Source organism: Dreissena polymorpha, chromosome 1 (genome assembly GCF_020536995.1).
Source record: "Dreissena polymorpha isolate Duluth1 chromosome 1, UMN_Dpol_1.0, whole genome shotgun sequence".
Classification (NCBI taxonomy): Eukaryota; Metazoa; Mollusca; class Bivalvia; order Myida; family Dreissenidae; genus Dreissena; species Dreissena polymorpha.
Genome location: NC_068355.1, coordinates 161,612,586 through 161,633,108, shown reverse-complemented (window position 1 = coordinate 161,633,108; position 20,523 = coordinate 161,612,586). Strand labels below are relative to the sequence as shown.

Sequence of the window (20,523 nt, the reverse complement as noted above, 5' to 3'; positions counted from 1 at the left end):
ATTTAAACTAATATAACCTTTCTGAATAAGAGCTGATTTTATCCTAAGCGTTAACACATTTTATCCCACTTTTACAGCGATTTTGGTTGAAAAACCCCCTTTGATTAAATATCATCTATAATCAACGGCAGGAAATGACATCAATATTTCAACGAAATGACGTCATAAATCCAGCGAAATTATCCAGTCAAACTTATTTTGTTTAAATAAAAAGGTTTACAAAATAAAAAGTGGGATAAATAGAATAATAATAGATAAGTGTTGATTATAGATCAGGTTGATCATGCTCGGCACGAAGACGAAAAAGCACTCGCCAAGGCTAGTGCTTTTTGTTTTCTAAGCCTCGCATGATAAACCTGATCAATAATCAACACTAACCTATTATTCTCTATTTCTTTTTGTTTTAACCATTCCTACAGTTTCGAGTAAGTGCCCATTATAGCCTTAGGTTAAACATAAATTTTTGTCTTGTTTAAACGACTCCTACCGTTTTGAGTAAGCGTCGATTTGTGCCTTTAGGTACGCCTCCCCGATATTCTTTGAATCCTCACAGTTCAGATGGATGGTACAGCGATGGTGGGGCATGACAACATTACTGGAGGAGTTAGGATCTGCCTTGAAGTTGGGTATTTTGTTCACTGCCACTGAGAGATGAAAAAATGGTACTTATAAGGGTTTCATAAATGAACCTCATTATGGGGAAACAAGTTTCAATGCATGTGCGAACATAGTTAACCGGGATAAGCCTGTGTAGTCTGCACAGGCTCATCAGGGACAACACTTTTTGTCATAAGTGGATTTTGGTTTACCAAAGACTTCGTTTAAAAGAACAATAATGTTAACGCAGGAAGTGTTGAGATGGAAATAGCACACATTTCAAAGGGTTTACAAGTCATAAAAAGTCAACCATAAATAGTATATATGAGGCTTGCTCTGGGAAAATGGGGCTAAATGTATGTGCGTAAAGTGTCCATCCAGATTAGATTGTGCAAGGAATGATCTGACCCACTTTATGCACATGCATTTAACCCCTTTTACCTGAGCAAAGCTAATTTACAATAAGGATTTGAAGTTCAGAATCCTATTCAGTGAATTTCAAAAGTGAACCAGTACATTTAACCTTTGATTGTTGGAATTAATACGTATAGATAGTTAAGTACAAAATTAGTTTAGACCTTTTTATTTTAGCTCAATAACATTGAACATCATTAGCCTTCAGATACAATCTTGTTTCCATTTCCTGTAAAGAACCAGTACTTTGTGTGTTTGGAAAGATACCTAGAACACTCCCAGATTTGAGGATCAAACCTTGGAAATGTTTGTCACTAAGCCGACACCATATCAATTTCACCACTATTATAATGCCCCTGAAGTGGCTTGGGCAGTGACAGCTGCATTAACTTCTAAAGTTTTGATGAAATCATTATAGTTAAAGTAGAGAGAAGTAAACGAAGCAAATAAGCTCATTAAAATCTGAATTCTGAACTATATATAATTTTTTTAAAACATTTAGTTTTTAAGGGGATAAATCTGACCCACAGGGAGTCCCTTATACTTCATTCATGCATATGAATGTTGGTATGAAACGTTTGAAGATTTTTTAGTAATTTATAACAATACTATAAATATTTATTTCAGTTACCATTTATTTTTGTCACTGGTGACTCATAATTGATCTGTTTCAACTCTGCCATCATTTCCTCAGGTAGCACATTCTGTTGTTCAATAAACAATCAACAGGAAATTTAAACATAATAAAATGCAAGAGTCTAAAGGGAAATGTTTAATGATAAAATATTAAATTTTTGAAGATTGTGTTTATGACATAAGTAAAACAAACTACATACACAGACCATATACATGTATTTTTTTATATAAAACTTTCTGTTGTAAAAACTTGGTAAAATATAAAATCAATAACAAAATTAAATAGCAACAGTATGACCATAGTATTACTTTTCTTTCTCGCACAGAAACACCAAGAAATGTTTACTTTTCTTTCTCGCACAGAAACACCAAGAAATGCATGCCAGAGTTAAACATTTATTTCTAATGTCATGTACGTCACTATGGCTTTCACTTTATCATCATTGAGTCCTAAGATTCGAATTTTTGACGATGCTGGAACAGTGTCGTCCAAGGTTTCATAACCAGTAGAAAACTTTCTCACAATGGCGGCCTATGTAAAAGACCGAGCCAGTCCGATTGAGATAACTTGATTTTTTCAGTTACTTCCCTTTTGCATACGCAGGCTGTCAAGTGACCTTTTTTCAAAAAGTAGGAAAAAATAGGAACTACTTTTGCAAGAAAAGTAGGAAAAAAGTAGGAAAAAGTAGGAACTTTTCCCTCAAAAGTAGGAATACGTAATACTTATTTTTTAGACACAGGTCCAGGAAACATAGCTTGAAACAGAGCAGGAGTGCCATCACATGTTTTGTATGGATACCCACTTGAAGCTACCTTAAGGGCCCAGAAGATTTCAGCCTTTTGTACCTGTTCCTTGTGTGATGGATGTACTTGCATACAGATAGATTTATCCCCACAACCCTGAGAGCTGCTTGGCTTTTGGGCACTTCCAAACAAACGCTTTTGTGAATTATCATGCATGTATTTCATGATTTCCTTGTGTTTTTATCCATCTGCATGACTTATAAGTTGATTAGCACCAGAATTACTACAAGATGGACTTCATTCAGACAGTACAATATCTTGCAAACTCATTGCCGGTATCTCTCTTGCACCATGATCCCAGTGTTTTTCCACTGTTGTCCAACTTTTCCATCCATGAAGGGTTAAACTTTGTTTTCCCACTAGGAATTTTAGCACTTATAGTGTATCTATGATAATTAAGTTTCAAGCAAAGCTACCCTAATAAAGAAGTATACATGTAATTAGATGCTGTTCATTTTGGTGTATCATCAAATAAGTGGTTAGAGGTCTTCTGTGTATCGATATAAAAATGGTAATTATATTGTGCATGTTATATCCTTAAGCAGAAGACCAAATTTATTTAGTGATACACCAACTTGTTGTACAAGATTAATACTAGTATATAAAGCAGTGTAAATGCTCTGCTACAGCTACATTGTGAAACCTTTAAATTGACAATAGGGTGCAGTTATAATGACTTAAGTTACATTCAAAATGACTGGTCATTGCAGAGCAGATTATGCAACTGGAAATAGGACCTTATCACCTGACATCTTTTATGACAGCATTGATTGGGCAATGAAACAGTTGCACTACATTGTTTATTCCAGTTTCAAATAATGGCTTTTACATTATTGATGACTTTGCGGGAGTGTAATAATGCCGTTTAATAATTTTAATACTTCGCTTTAAAACCTTGAAGTTACCTCACTAGCTATGGCATCATTAGACAAGAATGGTGTTTGTCCGAAACACAATGCCCGTGTGTGTGTTTCAGAGTTTATTTACAGGTCCTACTGGCCTCTTCACGAGGTTACGGTAGCCCGACCTGCCCCTGTGACCTCTCAGGAGAAAAAGATTAATTTTAGAGTCAAAGTAGGTCAAATTTACCCCGGTTTCCCGGGTATTCGCCAAATACTTTAATTTTTAAAAGAGTTTGTTGCACGTTGGCCAATGAGACCTTAATGTGCTGCTTTGAAATAAAATTTTAATATATCATTTGGCAGGTTTAGAAATTATCTCCCTTTTAAAGCTTATTACTTCCCTTGGATTGTATTTTTTAACTTTTGACCTTGAAGGATGACCTTCACCTTTCACCACTCAAAATGTGCAGCTTCATGAGATACACATGCATGCCAAATATCAAGTTGATATCTTTAATATTGCAAAAGTTATGGCCCATATTAAAGTTTTCGGACGGACACACACACACAGACAGACAGACAAACGGACTGACAGTACAACTGCAATATGCCACCCTACCGGGAGCATAAAAATGTATCAGGGCATTTAGGCTCTGTGCATTTATCTTTAATTACTAAACATGATGTACCTATGATATCAATAGAACATCATCCGTTGTCATGTATACAGAATTTATTACATTATATTTGTAAATGATGAAAACTCGGCAAAGCATCAGTTTTATCTTTTTTCCAATAACTTCTGTAATAAATTCCATATTACATAACCACTCATACAATACATGTATCTCTATATCTCTACATTCCCAGGGTTCCCGCTGTCGATCGCCATTGGCGCCAATTGCGACAAAATAAAAAATCTGGCGACAAAATTTCGTAAATGGCGATTTTTAAAAAAAAACGGCATTTTTCTGCGCTCATATTTTCTTAAAATGACAAAAGACGCTGTGTTTACCAGCCGCTTTACGGCAGTCGTAATACTATAGATTTCCATGATGTAAGCGATGCAGTAATCAATGGAGCGTGGTGCTGACTGCAGACTACCGCAAAGTGGCATGCAATTGTGATAATTGCGATTATCTGGGATGTTGTTACAAGTTATCTTAACTGGTCGGCAGTTTTATTGCTTCATAGATAAGACAACATTGAAATAAACCGACCGACTTTGCGCTTAAATGTGAAGTGTTTGTCTCAGTGTTCGAAGCCGATTCCAAGACCGTTACATTGACAACAATATGACACTCAAAAAGGTAAGTATCGATTATGTTTAGAAAAATCGGTGTAATTATAGAAAATAATTAATCATTTTAGATATATTGATTCTATTTACATGTAAACGGTGACATTTTTGTTTTACTCGTCAACATGGCCAGTTCAGAGTGTATACCGACTTTAGAAAGTGAACATTAGATTCTGATAATTATGAGACTCATTCAAAAATGCAAATGTTTTCCCGCTAACATTCACCAGCTTGCAAACAAAACCCAAACAAAGACAGTTGTTAAACAGAATTTCATTTCCTTCAATATGATTTCCAACACACAATATATGCTGTATGAACTCTTTATATCCTCAAAGCTAATCAATTAATTCACTACCGGATGTACTGTTTTAAAAAAGGTAAACATAACGAAGTACATGAAAATCAATTTGAGACACAATTTAACAAATGCTTATTTTATTTGACTGTTGTGTTATGAGCTTTATGTAGTAGGTCATGTGCTAGCACACATTTATATTATTTATATACTACACATTAATTGATTATTATTAGTAGTATATTAATATTATTTTTTCCTTTTTGTAATTTCAGATTACCAGAAAGCTGCATGCTGAAGCAACCAAGCTGTGGCAACATATTCAGAAGGTGTCAATCAACAAGACTTACAACTGATTGAATGTGCCTTTATTTCATGAACAATGTTAAATGTGTTGTTATTATTAATACTACTGTTATTAAATCAATTCCTTTAACATACTGTTCAATGCGCAGTTTTTGTTTGTATTACAATGACATGATCTTCATTGCCCAAATGAAGCCCCAGTGTGGCGACAACTTTTTAAATTTGGCGAAAGTAAGTGGCGACAACTTTTTAAAGCCCAGAGGGAACCCTGATTCCAAACAGCAATATCATGTAAACATGCATAAGGTTTGGTCAAATTGTTGTCAATGGAAACAAAATAAAACTGGAATAAACAATGGGTTCCCTCAGCTCTTGCATCACTGGGAACTGTGTAAGGTAGTGAAGTCTGCAGTGTACAAATGCTAAGGAAAAAAACAAGGCACTATTGTTACTTCAAAAAAAAACTAGTCAATAATTTTAAAAGTTACATAAGAAATAAATATTTATGCTCCTGAAGAGGTGCTAGCAGACAGTCAGCATGGGTTGTCAGGTCTCATCTAGATGAATGCACATTAACAGGGATACAGTCATGCCATAGATTCATTCATCCTGCAAGTTTAATAAATAAACTCTTTAAAAAAAAAAAATTCTTCATTAAAAATGAAAAAGTAGGAATAGTAGGAAGATTTGGTAAAAAAATAGGAAAAAGTAGGATCCTGATGAAAAAGTAGGAAATAGTAGGAAAAAGTAGGAAAAAGTATGACCGCTTGACAGCCTGCATACGCCACTGCGTAGGATCATTGATAACATTCTCCTAGCAGAGTTGTCGTTCGTGTTTCAACATTCAACATTGACCGCGTTAATTAGAGTCTCGATTCAAAACTTTCTTACTGCATACATTGGCTTGTTTCGCTATTTATAAGCTGTCATATAGGATATATGAATTATTTATTCACTAAATCTCCGCTTATGACAACAATAGTTGGAATTAGAAGGTGTGATATACTCGATGTGAATGAAGGACTTTCTGGATCGTAACAGCTTGACAGTGACACGGCAAAACTGGCATACTGATTACTGGTATTCTTAGTTATCAATATAAGTCACATTGTGCTTTATAAATTGTATTCGAGCATTTTGCGACTTATTGAATGACTATGATACCCGATATCAACATTTCATCGGGGATTTGCAGATCACCAAGCGGTCCTGAGATTCAACATTGATTTCAAACTCTTTACTGGTTAGTACTCTTTCTTAGTGTTAGTACTTTTTATCATTTTAAAGTTAAATGAACTGTGTCACAGTAAAAGAGACATTAAGGCGATTGTGGCCAGTTTGGATCTAGATCAGCCAGCAGTCGCTTGAAAGCTGTTTGCTTAAAAGCGTTTTTCTGACAATAACAAATAATTTAATTGGATACTGATTTGACTGCGCTTTTCCTGTGACCTGGCTCAAATAACAGAATTGTCATTAATCAAATTATTTATTTCGAACATTAATCAATTGTTTTTCTTGTTCCTCGGGATCAATGACTCCAGCACTTTCCTGTTGAGAATTGAATACTGCTAAAGGCGATGCTAGGGGGCGTGAGAGATGTTGCACCTTCCAGTATCGCTCGATTGTTCATTGTCGGCTCTGGTACTACTTACATGTACCCCCTGTACTCTTAAGTATACTTACATGTACCCTGGGTACTATAAGTATACTTACATGTACCCCAGGTACGGTAAATAAACGTAATTGTACTCGGTCCATATTAGACTGTACCAGAGTTGTATTCGCGCCCACAATCCGATGTCGGCGCAACCGATTATCTTAAACACACTTCTCTTCAAAAAACACTGCATCAACATGCTTTTTGAGTATGTGTTCCGATAATATAGAGGCCATTCTACAGAAAATTGACATAAATGTGTATATATAATTATTACAAAAAAATAGTCGACAACGACTGATTTAAGGTTAAATTTCCTGGGTACATTTTAGTATATTTACCGTACCCAGGATACATGTAAGTATACTTAAGAGTACCAATCAAGGTCCATTATCCCTCATGAACCGACTCAAAAAACCGAGTCGGCAATATTTGACTTTTTTTTTATGGTTTTGTTGCTCTCGAGGGACCGAAAATTTCAGAATCTTCCTAAAAGCCCTACGGCAACTAGCATTCTTTGTTATCTAAAAGGTTGCTAAACCTGATTTACAATGATAATGTGAATTTTCTCTCACATGATGTTCATAAGTCATATTATATAAAAACTTACAGCAGTAGTAAACAACTGGACAATAATTAATGAACGCATCTTTGATTTGTCTTTGACACTTTGATTTTGACATGGCCTAGATTTAAATATGTGACTGGACTTTACCAGCACTCTTGTAACAGAGCTAAAGTTTAAATGTACCATTGAAGATCGCCTAAATCCAGATTTGCTATTATAGACATGTGGAAAGTTTTAAGGGTGTGACAAGTAAGCAAAAATTGGTCATTACCCAGAGGCCACAACTGATCTATGACTGTATTAAAACAAGAAAAATCAGTGACTGATTTAGATTTCCTTAGATAGTTCAATAAAAACTAATTTCATAAGCCTGTTAACAGTTTAACGGTAATGCTACCAATGTGTCACACCAGGGCCTTGAATTTGAAATCTAGGACATGCATGGTCATTTCTTCATGAAATCAGGACACAAAATTGTATTTTAAGTCCTTAATTGACCTGGCTATAGTACTCAGATTATTATAAGCTCAATCAGTATATTTATATCATTATTTATGCTTTGTGTATTGTAAACATATACACAATCATGCAGTTACATGATAGCAATAAATAATATCAAAGCTACCCATACTATAAAGGTCATTGACAAAGCCTATGGTCAAAATGTGAACACATCGAGTGTAATCGCCCTCTCGTGCCAGCAAAAACAACACGTTGACAGGTTGTCATTTTTGACAGTTCTACTTTCACTTTCATTTTGTGATATCAAACTATTAACAATTATGTGGCTGAGAAAAATATCGCCATTGCTTTTTGACGATGCTGGAACAGCGTCGTCCAAGGTTTCATAACCAGTAGAAAAATTTCTCACAATGGCGACCTATGTAAAAGACCGAGCCAGTCCGATTGAGATAACTCGATTTTTCAGTTACTTCCCTTTTGCATTCGCCACTGCGTAGGAGATTGCTCGTCATTGATTACATTCTCCTAGCAGAGTTGTCGTTCGTGTTTCAACATTCAACAATGGCCGCCCCCATGAGAGTCTCGAGTCAAAACTTTCTTACTGCATAAATTGGCTTGTTTCGCTATTTAGAAGCTGTCATTTATGATATATGAATTATTTATTCACTAAATCTCCGCTAATGACAACAAAGGATGGAATTTGAAGGATATATTCGATGTGAATGGATCACTTTTTATGGCTTCGCCCATGAGAGACTTGATAACACTCATGTCAAAACTTTCTTACAGCTTAAATCGGCTTGTTTCGCTATTTAGTAATGCAACAATTAATGGAATTCGAAGGATATATTCAATGTTAATGAAGCACTTTCTGGATCTCGGCAGTTTGACAAGGCAAAACTGGCATACTGATGATACTGGTATTTTTAGTTATCAATTTAAGTCACATTTTGCTTTATAAATTTTGTTTAAGCATTTTGCGACTTATTGAATGTCTATGATACCCGATATCAACATGTCATATGGGATTTGCATATCACCAAGCTGTCCTGAAATACAACATTGAATACAAACTCTTTAGTCAAATTACTGGTAAGTATGAATTCTTTCTTCTTTCTATTCAAGTAGTTGATGTCATTACAGTCCAAATAATTAGACGTAATTTACCGTTTAGTCCATGTATATTGACCTTATATTTAAAGGAGTAGATATTATGTTAAAAGGGGCCTTTTCACAGATTTTGACATGTTTTGAAGTAAGTCATTACATGCTTTATATTGATAAATGTAAACATTGGATATTAAAAGCTCCAGTTAAAAATCCAGAATAAAATTCTTTAAAAAAAAGTAGTCCGCAGCAGGGCTCGAACCAGTGACCCCCTTAGTCCTGGAGTAAAAACGCATTAGCCTGCTCGACTATTCTGGCAAGTATAAATGGTTGACGTATTTTATACCTAGTATAAGCAATCTTCGTAGTTTCACACAATTAAACAACAACAACATAACTCTCCAAATTATTCAATCGTTTTGCGTTGCAACGCTTTATAATTTTTAAATCGTTAAAAGATGCATATAATGGCTATATTAGACCATGGTAAATGTTCAGTAATACTGTTCCTAAAAATAACATAACTAAAATGAAAATTTGCAAATCCGATACAACTTTTTTCAATTTTTGTCAATTTACCAAAACGTGAAAAAATCCCTTTAAAGTTAAATGAACCATATCCCAGTAAACGAGACATTGAGGCGATTGTGGCCAGTTTAGATCCAGTTCAGCCTGCAGTTGCTTAAAAGCTGTTTGCTTAAGAGCGGTTTCTGACAATGACAAATAGTTTAATTGGATACATATTAGACTGCCCCTTTCCTGTGACCTGGCTAATTAAATTCAGAAGCCTGGTAACAGTTTAACGTTAATGTTACCAATGTGTCAGACCAGGGCCTGGATTTTGAAATCTAGGACATGCATGGTCAGAAGATGTCATTAAAGATTATACATTTTTTCAAACACATACAAATGCATACAAATATAAATAGTAAAATGCACCAAGTCAGAAGGCATTTGACTTCGGCTGGTGCCTTGGCACACCAGGTGTTTCGGTTGCAATAGTTTGATGGACTCACTACTTCGATGTGTAGTTACATTATTTACAGTATATCAAACAGTATTTAGCATGAACCAATGATTTTACATATCTTCTATATATCCATCCTCTTCAAAAGCATCGTCAAACCAGTACTTTCAGTACTTTGATTCAAAATGCAGATCAATATCAAAAGGGAAGCAACTTCTATAATCATAGGGAAAAACAAGGGAAGCAACTTCTATACTAGGAAACACAGTCCAAAATACCTGTGGTAGAAGGTCAAGAAATGTGACTTTGGCGTTAGACAGTATAACCTTCCAGAGCTCCAGATAAGGATTTGTGAAATTAGTACCGGTACTGCCACTGACAGAAAGAAAAGGAGTAACGCTGAAAATCAATTAGTACCTGTACTACCATATCCAAAAATACATGTAGTACTGTACTACCCGTGATCTTGGATATTGAAGGGTGTATAACTGACTTTTCAGAAACATTTGCAGCAATTATAATAAACATATTTAGCTTCTTTAATTATGATGCAAATACAAAACACATTAAAACTCATAACTAAATACTATTTCTTCAGTTTTCTTGACAAGAAAACCCAAGCCAACTAGTAAACTAAGTAATAGAACACTAATGTCACTGTCAGACAGTTAAATGCTTCAGCAAACACTTCAACTGTCATACAGTCAAACTGATATTAACATTTTATAGCCTTTTTCCTTGGTGTATATGCTTCACGAAGTCTTTTCTTTCTGCTATTCATGTCACTTAACCATTGGATTGGATGTCACTTTTGTCAGGATGGTTAGACGACCGTATGTAGCCTTATAAAGTGTTTGTTTGAACCGAAAGCGGTTTAGTGGGTCTCCCCATGCGCATAGACATATTGCTTTTGACGGGTTTACGAGCTATCCGAAATGACGCAAGGGAATAGACATTAATACATGGTTCAAACAGAAATCTCAAACCTAAATTCAAGCCCTTTTCAATGACTTTTAAAGGCCAAATTTTCATTTTCAAGGCCTAGAACCGCACGTTAGTTTCCATTATAAAATGCATTTTCCATTTGCTTGGATTGGTCTTTCTTGTTTAAACTTTCATCAAAAGACACTGAGTATGGTCCACTTATAGAACTATCAAGTAGTTTTAAAATGTTCAGCTAGCCCCAAAACGGCCACATATGCTGTCTTGCGGTCTCCACAAGAAAATTTCTTTGCTATGGTACTGTCATGGAACAAAACCTGAAATAACTTTGTAATGTTTTCATTGGAATTGAAGGATTGATGTGTGCAAACGGTCTGCAATACCCCACAATACTTCCGCTTTCAACATATCATTTTTTGTAATGAATTTGTCTATGGATGTCTGCGAGTTTGATACTGCTGCTGATGGTTGCGAAGGTCAAGGGATTTGAATATCTTTTTTCTGCACACTCTCTGTGGCTGTGCCTTCCTGGTTCTACACAGACGGGCTGTTGTTGTTTATGTCTGTTTTAGATATAACAGTTTTAACACTAGTACCTTTCTGTTTAAAAAAACACATCGCAGAAAACCTGTTTGCTTCTCAATTTCATGTTTTCTTTGAGGGTTCCCCCTTTCTCGTGGCTTTTCAAAGCACTTTCCCCCATCCCCCCAACATCAATGGTCTTCATACAGACTGGACAATGTGCTTTTCGAATATCATTTGTTTTCTGTAACCAGCAATATTCAGTTAACCACTCTGGTTTGAAACGACACTGCGTTTTCACTCACTAAAATTGAACACAATGGAGAACCTATGACGTAGTACACATAATCTGTGACGTGTACACATAACGTTTTGTACTCAATAGTGTACGAAAACTTATATTTTATACTCAACTTTTTGCGCGAAGGAATTAAGGATAAATTTTCGTAATATTTCCCTTAAGAACGATTAAAGTTTATAATTTAAGTGATGATAATAGTAATTTTGAGCAGAAATTAACATTTTCAAGGCTTTTTTTACATGAAATAAGCACTTTTCAAGCACTTTTTCAAGGCCAACCTTTGATCAAGGGCTTTTCAAGCCTAGGACTCGTTTTCAAGCACTTTTCATGCCCTGTGCGAAGCCTGTAATACCAAAACCCAGTCTAAAACTTGTCGGTAATTTTAACTAACGACCATAAGTTTACAGACCAACCAATCTCGCCGCGCTGACACGGACGTATCTGTACGGCCAGATGTTTTTCGTAAATGTGTAAAAAGGGATATTGAAGTCGTAATTTTACGTTTAGTTTATAAAAATAAATGCTTAAACCTTCATTAAAAAGCTGTATTTACGGCTGTACGGCCCTTATCTGGAGCTCTGCCTTCGACCTAATCTCATTTCCATCTTCAAGAACCACACCACTGGCTTCATTATTGTTTGACAAGATAGATCTCACCGGCTAGAAAAATAAAAACATTTGAACAAGATATTAAAGTTAAAGGAACCAAGTCATCTATCCGTAAAGCCACAAAATTTATTCATTTTATTGATAAGACAAAATTTGGTCATATGCTTAAAAATAATTTCTTCAGGTTACATTGAAAAAAAATTCAAAATTATCTTTACAACATAAATTACCAAACACACAAACAGCAGGTAAATTTTTTCAATAACAGAGAGGTCAATTTAAATGATATTATGCTACATCTGTGTATCTTATATAGTAATGTTAAGCAGAAATATCTGTTACAGCCAGAACCCTATCAAACCAGCAACAGTATGTTAAAAAGAAACTTTTGCTTTGCCATATATTTAGACGCTCAGCATCACTTTGTGAGCTATGGCATAGGTCAAATAACTGAAGAAAAAGTGGGTTATTTGGCATTGACAAAATAATTCTGTCACACATTACATTTCAATACATTATAAGTTTGATAAACAAACTGATAGCAATCAATACAAAATTGAATGTGGACCAGCAGCCAACTGACCAACAGAGTTACTCTAATAGTTGAGTCTTAACCCTTGACCACTAGATTCGTATTTTAACACATTTGTAGTCCCTTAGAAAATTTAATATAACTTAAGACCTTTCTTACTAGATTCAAGTTTTAAAGGCTTCACTTCAAACCCTTAGTTACTGAGTTACTTCCAGGCTGTTCTGGTTTTATGCTGATTGCAAAAGCCATTTTCACTTTGCTACTTATGGGGGAAAAGGTTAAACTTCCTTTGCAGGGGTACAATAAAATCAAGAGCAAAATTATTTCCCTTAAGAGCTTACTAGTATCTAACTTCAATCTACACCAACTGTCAAAGACTTGAACTGGTGGCCTAGGTTGTGGCCCCAATTAACCCAGATTCAAACATTGCCTTGAACTTGTCAAGATAGACATTCTGACGATGAGACCAAATCATTATTATAGCTTGTAGTGTAGTTACAGGTATTTTCCATTATTTGCCTTAGTGACCTTCTGTTCGACTTCATTTCATGTAGATTTGACTTTGGCATTATTATTTTGTAAAAATAGACATTCTGAACACTTTTAATCAAGAATAAGTCATACCTTGACAGCGCCCTCACACTACTTTGGGGGAAGGGGTCCGCAGCCCTTAGGAGGGGGAATTTTCGCGGCGTTTCCCTTTTTGGGGGATTTTTTTACTTACTCTCTCATTATTACATATGTACATGTTTGCACTATATTCATTGCATTTTTCATAATTTAGTATGTTTGCAAAGATTGAATTGAAATGGAATTGAGATATAATAATCATGAGACACATCTTTCTAAATTCTATTAAAAAACAAGGGGAAAAAAGTATACTTTTCAGGTGGGGGACTGCCGCCGAATTTCGGCGGCAGATTTAATAGATTGAGGGCCCTGCTTGAGCCCCTTGAGTGGTAATAATGTTTACCATAAAGATTTGGCCTAGTTAACTTGTTTTTCCCCACACATGAACCAAGCTTGGCCTAGTTATTGAACAAGCTTCCTCAAGGTTGCATCGTAAATGTGGCTTCTGAATGCTAACTAGGTGTTCTACAATTAAATTTGGTCACCTAGTTTTTGTACACTAGGAACTTAGATGTATACTGACTTAGATTTTATGAAGATACACATTTTGACCAAGTTTCATTTAGACTTTTCAAAAAAAGTTCCTTCTAGACTGGTAACAAGCAACATGGATTTCTTATATTTGGTTTAAACATATTTATTCAATAATGTGTTTTACAACATAATGTACAAGCATCTAAAGTTTATAGGATTGGAACGATAGCTAGGCTAGTAGGGTTCCTTTCCTCAATGGTATATTTACAAAACATAGTGGCGGTATTTGCATTCTAAACACAAATCATTTGAATAATCATTCGAGTTTAAACAAGTTTATATGTATGATTGGAACCAACATTGCTAAAATATGTTGACACAATGTATTAAGAAAAAGCATACTGCTGGTGTGATTATGATCGAAGAAATTGATTGTGAAAACAAATGTTAAAAATAAGAGAACCGATAGTTATCCCACTCTGAACCTTCCTGAGCCTTCGATGAAAATATGGACTGCATCAAATATTGCATAGTTATCTCTGATTGAAAGAGTATCATCTCCGTACAGTAATGTGCGGAGTGATATATCCGTGTATTGTTCTATAGTTCTTACTAAAGTTAATCATATAGCTGCATAAAATGGACAGATCAGTAAAAAGTGAGTAGTGTCCTCTATTTTTCCGCATTGACAAAGTGGCGATGGAACCAGATTTCTATCAAATAAATGTTTATTAAGAGAACTACAATTAGTTCTTAGACGTGTGTGCAGCACTTGCTGTCTTCGCTTACCATAATAGAACAACGGATTACTACGAGATTTGTTAAGATCGATGGCCTTTTTAAAGTCAGATATGTTATCAACAAGTTTTGCTTCGTCTGGAAGTGAATTCCAAGCAGCAATTGTTGAGGGCAAGAAGGAATGTTGGTAAAGAGAAGTCCTAGTCAGAGCACCATCTAAGTGGGATGAGTTACGCAATGATCTTGTAGATCGTTCGCAAACTGATTGTGGGGAAAGTGAGGACAAGTATTCTGGACTAAGACCTTTGACCATTTTAAAGAAAAGAATGAGTTTGTGCTTGGACCTTCTTGTGCCAAGAGTTTCCCAGCCAATTTCGTTAGAAAGTAAATTTAAGGACACAAGTCGGGTACAGCCGGAAACAATGCGGGCAGCTTCAGTTTGAATTTTATCTAAATCATTTTTTTCATACATTGTACAATTATCCCATACAACATCTGCATATTCTAGAATAGGTCGAATAAACGTGAAATAAGTTATTTCAAGTGATCTTCGGTCAAGGCGAAAACGAAGTTTTTTTAGAAGGTTGACACGTGACCAGGCCTTTAATTTAATACATTCAATGTGTTGATGCCAGCTTCCATCATTTGACAGAATAATGCCTAAATGTGTGTGACTATTCACTTCGGGAATCGGAGTATCGTACATATTGATAGGAGCATGATAGGGTTTGTCCCTCTTACGCGATATAACAAGTGATTCTGACTTCAATGGATTGAATTTTACCAACCATGTATCGGCCCATTTTGCAATTTTGTCTATATCGCGCTCTAAAACAGCGGCTGCAGAATTAGGATTGTCAACAACGACAAATAAACTAGTGTCGTCTGCAAATAAGTTTATATGAGCTTGAATGTCATTTACAATGTCATTTATATATACAAGAAATAATAGGGGACCAAGAATGGAGCCTTGTGGAACTCCAGCCTTGATTTCGGCTAGGGAAGATGAGGCCCCGGGAACCACTACCCTTTGACGCCTTTGATACAGATAGTTAGAAAACCAGTTCAAAAGTTCATCTTTGATACCGGCGCGTTTCAGTTTTAATATAAGGCCACTATGCAAGAGTTTGTCGAATGCTTTGCTTATATCGAAAAAAAACACCCTTACTTCCAATGCATCGAGTGCTTTACAAAACGTGTTGTAAAGGTATGTAAGCTGGTTGACAGTAGAGTCACCTGGCATAAATCCGGATTGAAATCTTGTGAAAAAATTAGTATCACGCAAAAAGTTGAATACATGTTTAAAGATAATCCGTTCTAGTACTTTTTCCATGGTATTCAGAAGTGAAATTGGGCGATAATTCGAGGGAATGGAAACGTCCCCTTTTTTGAATATTGCACAAACGTTTGACGTTTTCCAATCATATGGTACTGTTGACGACGACAAAGACATATTAAAGAGATCACAAAGTGGTTGACTTAGTTCATGAGATGCCTCTACAAGTAATTTGTTATTAATACCATCAGGGCCACAGGCTTTACCCAAAGGCAGATTCATAAGAACGTCCTTAACTTCGCAGGCGTTTATTACTATAGACGAAATTGTCTGTTGATTTTCAATCGTGGCCAATTCCGGTAAAACGTGACCAGACTCATCTAAAGATGTCTGTTGAGCGAAGAAATTATTAAGTACTTCAGCTTTTTGAAGTTCATCAAAGACCAGTTCGCCAGTGATGTTGACAAGTGGGGGTAAAGTTTTACTAACGTTGACTGTTAGGAAAGATTTCAGGACTTTCCACCAATCACGCGAGGAGTAATTGTTGGATTTTAGTTTGAATGCAAGATAGTCGTAATAATTTGATTTGGTGAGGCGGACAAGAGAGACTACATCATTACGAAGTACATGAAACCTAGTCCAATTAGATGTGGAATTTGTTTTTAGCTTTCTTATAAGCATGTTTTCGTTTTCGTATTTTTAGTTTTATTTCCGATGAGAGCCATGGCGGTTCGGCTGGGCGAACAGTGACCTCTTTGCTTGGTATACAATCAGCTGCAGTGGCAAGTACAATGTTAGTAAGATTTTTAGTAAATGTGTCGATATTGTCACTATATACGTTATTCCATTCAATATTTGATAAATTGCTTTGAAAAGAGTCGTAATTCCCTGAGTCATACTTCCAAATTTTACGTTTATAACATAGCGATGATGGTCTTTTAAATTTAAGAACAACGAATACGGGACAGTGATATCTTATTGTTTGATCAAGGAATGGTTCACCAACACCAGAGAAGATGACAGACTCTTTCTTATATTTGACCAGATGATCTTTACAACTTCCATTGCTCAAATTCAAATTTGACCTGGATATCGTCAAGATGAACATTTTGACCAAGTGTCATCAAGATTGAGTTATAATTGTGACTTCTTAAGTGTTAACTAGTCCAAATTTTTGACGCTCTTAAATATTAAGCTACTTTTTATATGGGTAATATTTGGAGCAAAGAATTTAGCCCATATAAAAAGTATCTCTAAATTCTTTGCGCGTCTTATAAATGCGACTAAAGTGTCATACCCGTAGCCAGGGGGGTGTGTTCGTAAAAAAAATTGTACTATAAGTTGCACCCGACTTTATTTGACACAAAAACAGTTATTTATTTTTCCAGGAACCCAGTGAGTCTTCGTATTTAAGCGTTAAAATAATGTATTCAATATGCAACCGACAGGTCACCATTTAATTTATATCTCGATTAAGTCATTTCCAAGATAGCGCATGATTTTTATTTACAATTTTTAACCGTAGAATTGTTGAAATCAACAGAAGTTTTGACAGCAAAATTTGAGAAGATCTAAGAATCCGGTCCTCGCAAAATGGCATTTGAATCTTTGTTATAAATGGATATTTGTTTTCTGTATAATGAAAAATTATTAAACTGGCACCCTTATCAGTATAAAATCGATACTTATTTATGGATATTTGATACTGAATGATTGTTTTGTAACTTTTGTCATTGTTATTAATGTCTGTATAAAAGCTAAACTGTAATAGATATCATAACAAAATGATGAAGCCTACTTATTGTGGGTTGAAATCCCAGTCCAATAACCTTTTTTGACAATTATCTAAATGGCTTGAAAAACAATTTGCTTTACTTAATTAAATAATCTTATGAAAATGAAAATACAGTTAAGATGATTATGAACGGAATGTTATGTCAGCTTCCGAAAATGTCTGAAATCAAAGGACACCCTTAGAGTATTGCCGAAGACTAATGAGTCACTGGTTAATAACTTTGCATTATACCACGATTTATAACAATTACACATTGTGCGCATGCAGCATTTCCGACAGAATGCGTTGTCTTTTTGTTATATCCCCAAACAACCATTTTGGGATCCCCTTAAGTGGTTTCCAGCAACAAAAATATCAGCTATAGTCAAGACAGGATAATTTTTTTTGTTTAATGACAAGAAAACAAATAATTTCTACAAGGCAGTGTAGCTGTTTTGTAGTTAACCAACACTTAATGGCGTCTGTTCTGCTCAACATACATTACTTTCCACAATGTTTTAATTATGTCAAACTTGACACTAGGCATGTCCTACTCTTGAACAGTTGTTAAAATGAATTGAAAACGTTATAACATATGATCAGGTGGACGTCAACGTTAAATGTTCATCAACTGTGACGGATCTTGAGAATATAATGGGCAAATAAGTACATCTTTTTTCTTCAACGTCCTGGTATACATTGTACTTTGAGACCATAGGGCCAGTAGTTTGTGGTTATAGGGTCTTTATGAAGCCTTAAGTGTTATATGTTTCTGAAGTTCGTTTAAAAAAACATAACTAATTTGTTAAAAATAGTTATTTTTTTTTAAAGTAACTAGTCGTACCATTTTGATTTCTTTTTAGTATTGATGCAGATTAAATAAGACCCAGTTTTGTTAATCAGTGTTTGTTGTACAATGTACACTATTAGCATGTTTAGAGCAATGCTAGGCCTCTGGTACTATCCATAGTAGCAGACAAACAATTGTTTTAACAAAAGAAAGTCAAATATTTCCATTTATTTTGCTAGATTTATGAATGGTAGAATGTTGGAATGGTAAAACACACCAAATTTATCTCAGATTCCGAGATTTCAATAAATAATGATATTTTATACCGTTCTTATTGTTGATTAAACATTCTATAAATTTGTTGTTGCATATGTAAACAAAGTGTGTGCTCGCATACTAGTGTCGGGTTAAACACCGTATAAAATGATGTTTCATTATCGAAATTTTCTAGGGGGAGGACCTCCAAAGCCCCCGATTGCAGGAGGGGGCCATCCCCTCCCGCACACCCTCTTCGCCGGCAAATATACGCACCCCCCTTTTCAAAACCCTGGCTACGGGCCTGAGTGTTAACTAGTGTTTTCTTTTAAATTGCAATTGTGATCCTGTTTTTGACATTATTTAACCCAAATTGGAACTATGACTAAATATAATCAATATAAACATTATTACCAAGTTTCAACAAGATCCAGCAAAAAATGTGGCCTCAAGAGTGGTTACCAGCAAAATTTTAACAACGCACACAGTGCACGATGACAGACATAATCTGATAACAATTTCTTACCATTGCCATTTCATGCTCATAGGAGTTAAAAACAAGAGCACCGCATAACGGGTGCCTCGCTCGGCTGCGAAAGCTTGTCAGAATTTTTTCACAGTGACCTTTACCTTTGACGTAGTGACTTCATAACGAAGCTCCACTTCATTTGATTTTCTGTCGTTTGCTGGTTTACATAAGTACTGAAGTGATTCGAACGGTTAGCTCTTGTGGGTTCTTACACGTATGGCCAATAATCATATATCAATGGGTAAATAGCAATAAATTGGGCCTGGGGGCAAATACAATGCAATACACTATACTACCTCGTGCACAAAAGAATCTCCTAGTTGTACGTCTGGTCAGTACGCTGTCTGCTTCAAAAGAGAGCGTGGTCCAGGAGTGGCGATCCCAGCAGGCATCAACATTCATCCGATTGGTCGCGAGCTCCATCCCTGGCAGCATGGTCCCGTCACAATAACGTCTCACAAGCCGGGTACCTCTCTGCAGGGGGGCGTGGCACCGGATGTCACTGGAACTACAGTATTTATAATTAAATTTAAGTGAATTGTCTGAAAAATACTTTTTGCTAGCTAATTTTAACAGTTCATAAGTACCTGTGTTTAGTACGAGTTTTGTTCCTCCGTTAGATTCTATAATCTCAAACGGTTCCTTTTTAGTAGATGACAATTTCTTCTTCATATTCACATGTTCGTTCAAACTGTAATTTCTCACTTCCACATCTTCTCCTTGTTTGCTCCCGCCGGAATCAGGGACCTATAAAAAGCCGGAATTGAATTCCTCTGGCGCAGGTTCATAATTATTTATTTTCCTTCCCCTTTCTTCAATTTTTAGTTTTTTTCTCAACAGGCGAGCTTCGTTCATGTCAAATAATTTGATTTTAGAGTGAACTTCCGGTTGATCTTGCGCGACCGCTGAATCTTCGTTTTCCATTTTTTGCCGTCAACAATCACTTATGAAAATATTTTTAACATGTAAATGTAGATAATTTTTAAAGCTTTCTTCCACACTATTTTTGTTTAATTTACTTTATTTATGACCGAAATATTAATTATTTCTCATTTTTAACTTAACGTCTTTTTTAAACTTGTTTATCCGGACGTGACGTCATGTTGAAAATGGGAATAGTGAACAATATAATGGTATTATGGTTTTTAGAGTTTAATTATGGTATGGTTGAGGACAGGGGAACTATTCTTATA

The 20,523-nt window shown here is 35.4% G+C and overlaps 2 long non-coding RNA genes across 7 annotated transcripts in view; one reads left to right on the top strand and one right to left on the bottom strand.

Moving 5' to 3' along the window:
* Positions 1-20,060, bottom strand: part of LOC127858646 (uncharacterized) — a 28,682-nt gene extending 8,622 nt beyond the window's left edge. For 2 of the 6 annotated variants that reach the window (XR_008039012.1, XR_008039013.1), the window contains exons 1-3: positions 1,957-4,017; positions 1,643-1,715; positions 488-644 (exon numbers count right to left, since the gene is read on the bottom strand). This is a non-coding gene — a long non-coding RNA (uncharacterized LOC127858646). Of the gene's footprint in view, positions 1-487; positions 645-1,642; positions 1,716-1,956; positions 4,163-10,236; positions 11,763-19,626; positions 19,839-19,917 lie in introns of those variants that run through there. The other 4 variants (XR_008039007.1, XR_008038996.1, XR_008039000.1 and 1 more) reach the window with 4 other exon arrangements.
* On the top strand, positions 4,228-5,339 carry LOC127858669 (uncharacterized). Its single transcript, XR_008039017.1, has 2 exons — positions 4,228-4,603; positions 5,167-5,339. It is a non-coding gene; the product is annotated as an uncharacterized LOC127858669 (long non-coding RNA).
* Positions 20,061-20,523: the final 463 nt, after the last annotated feature.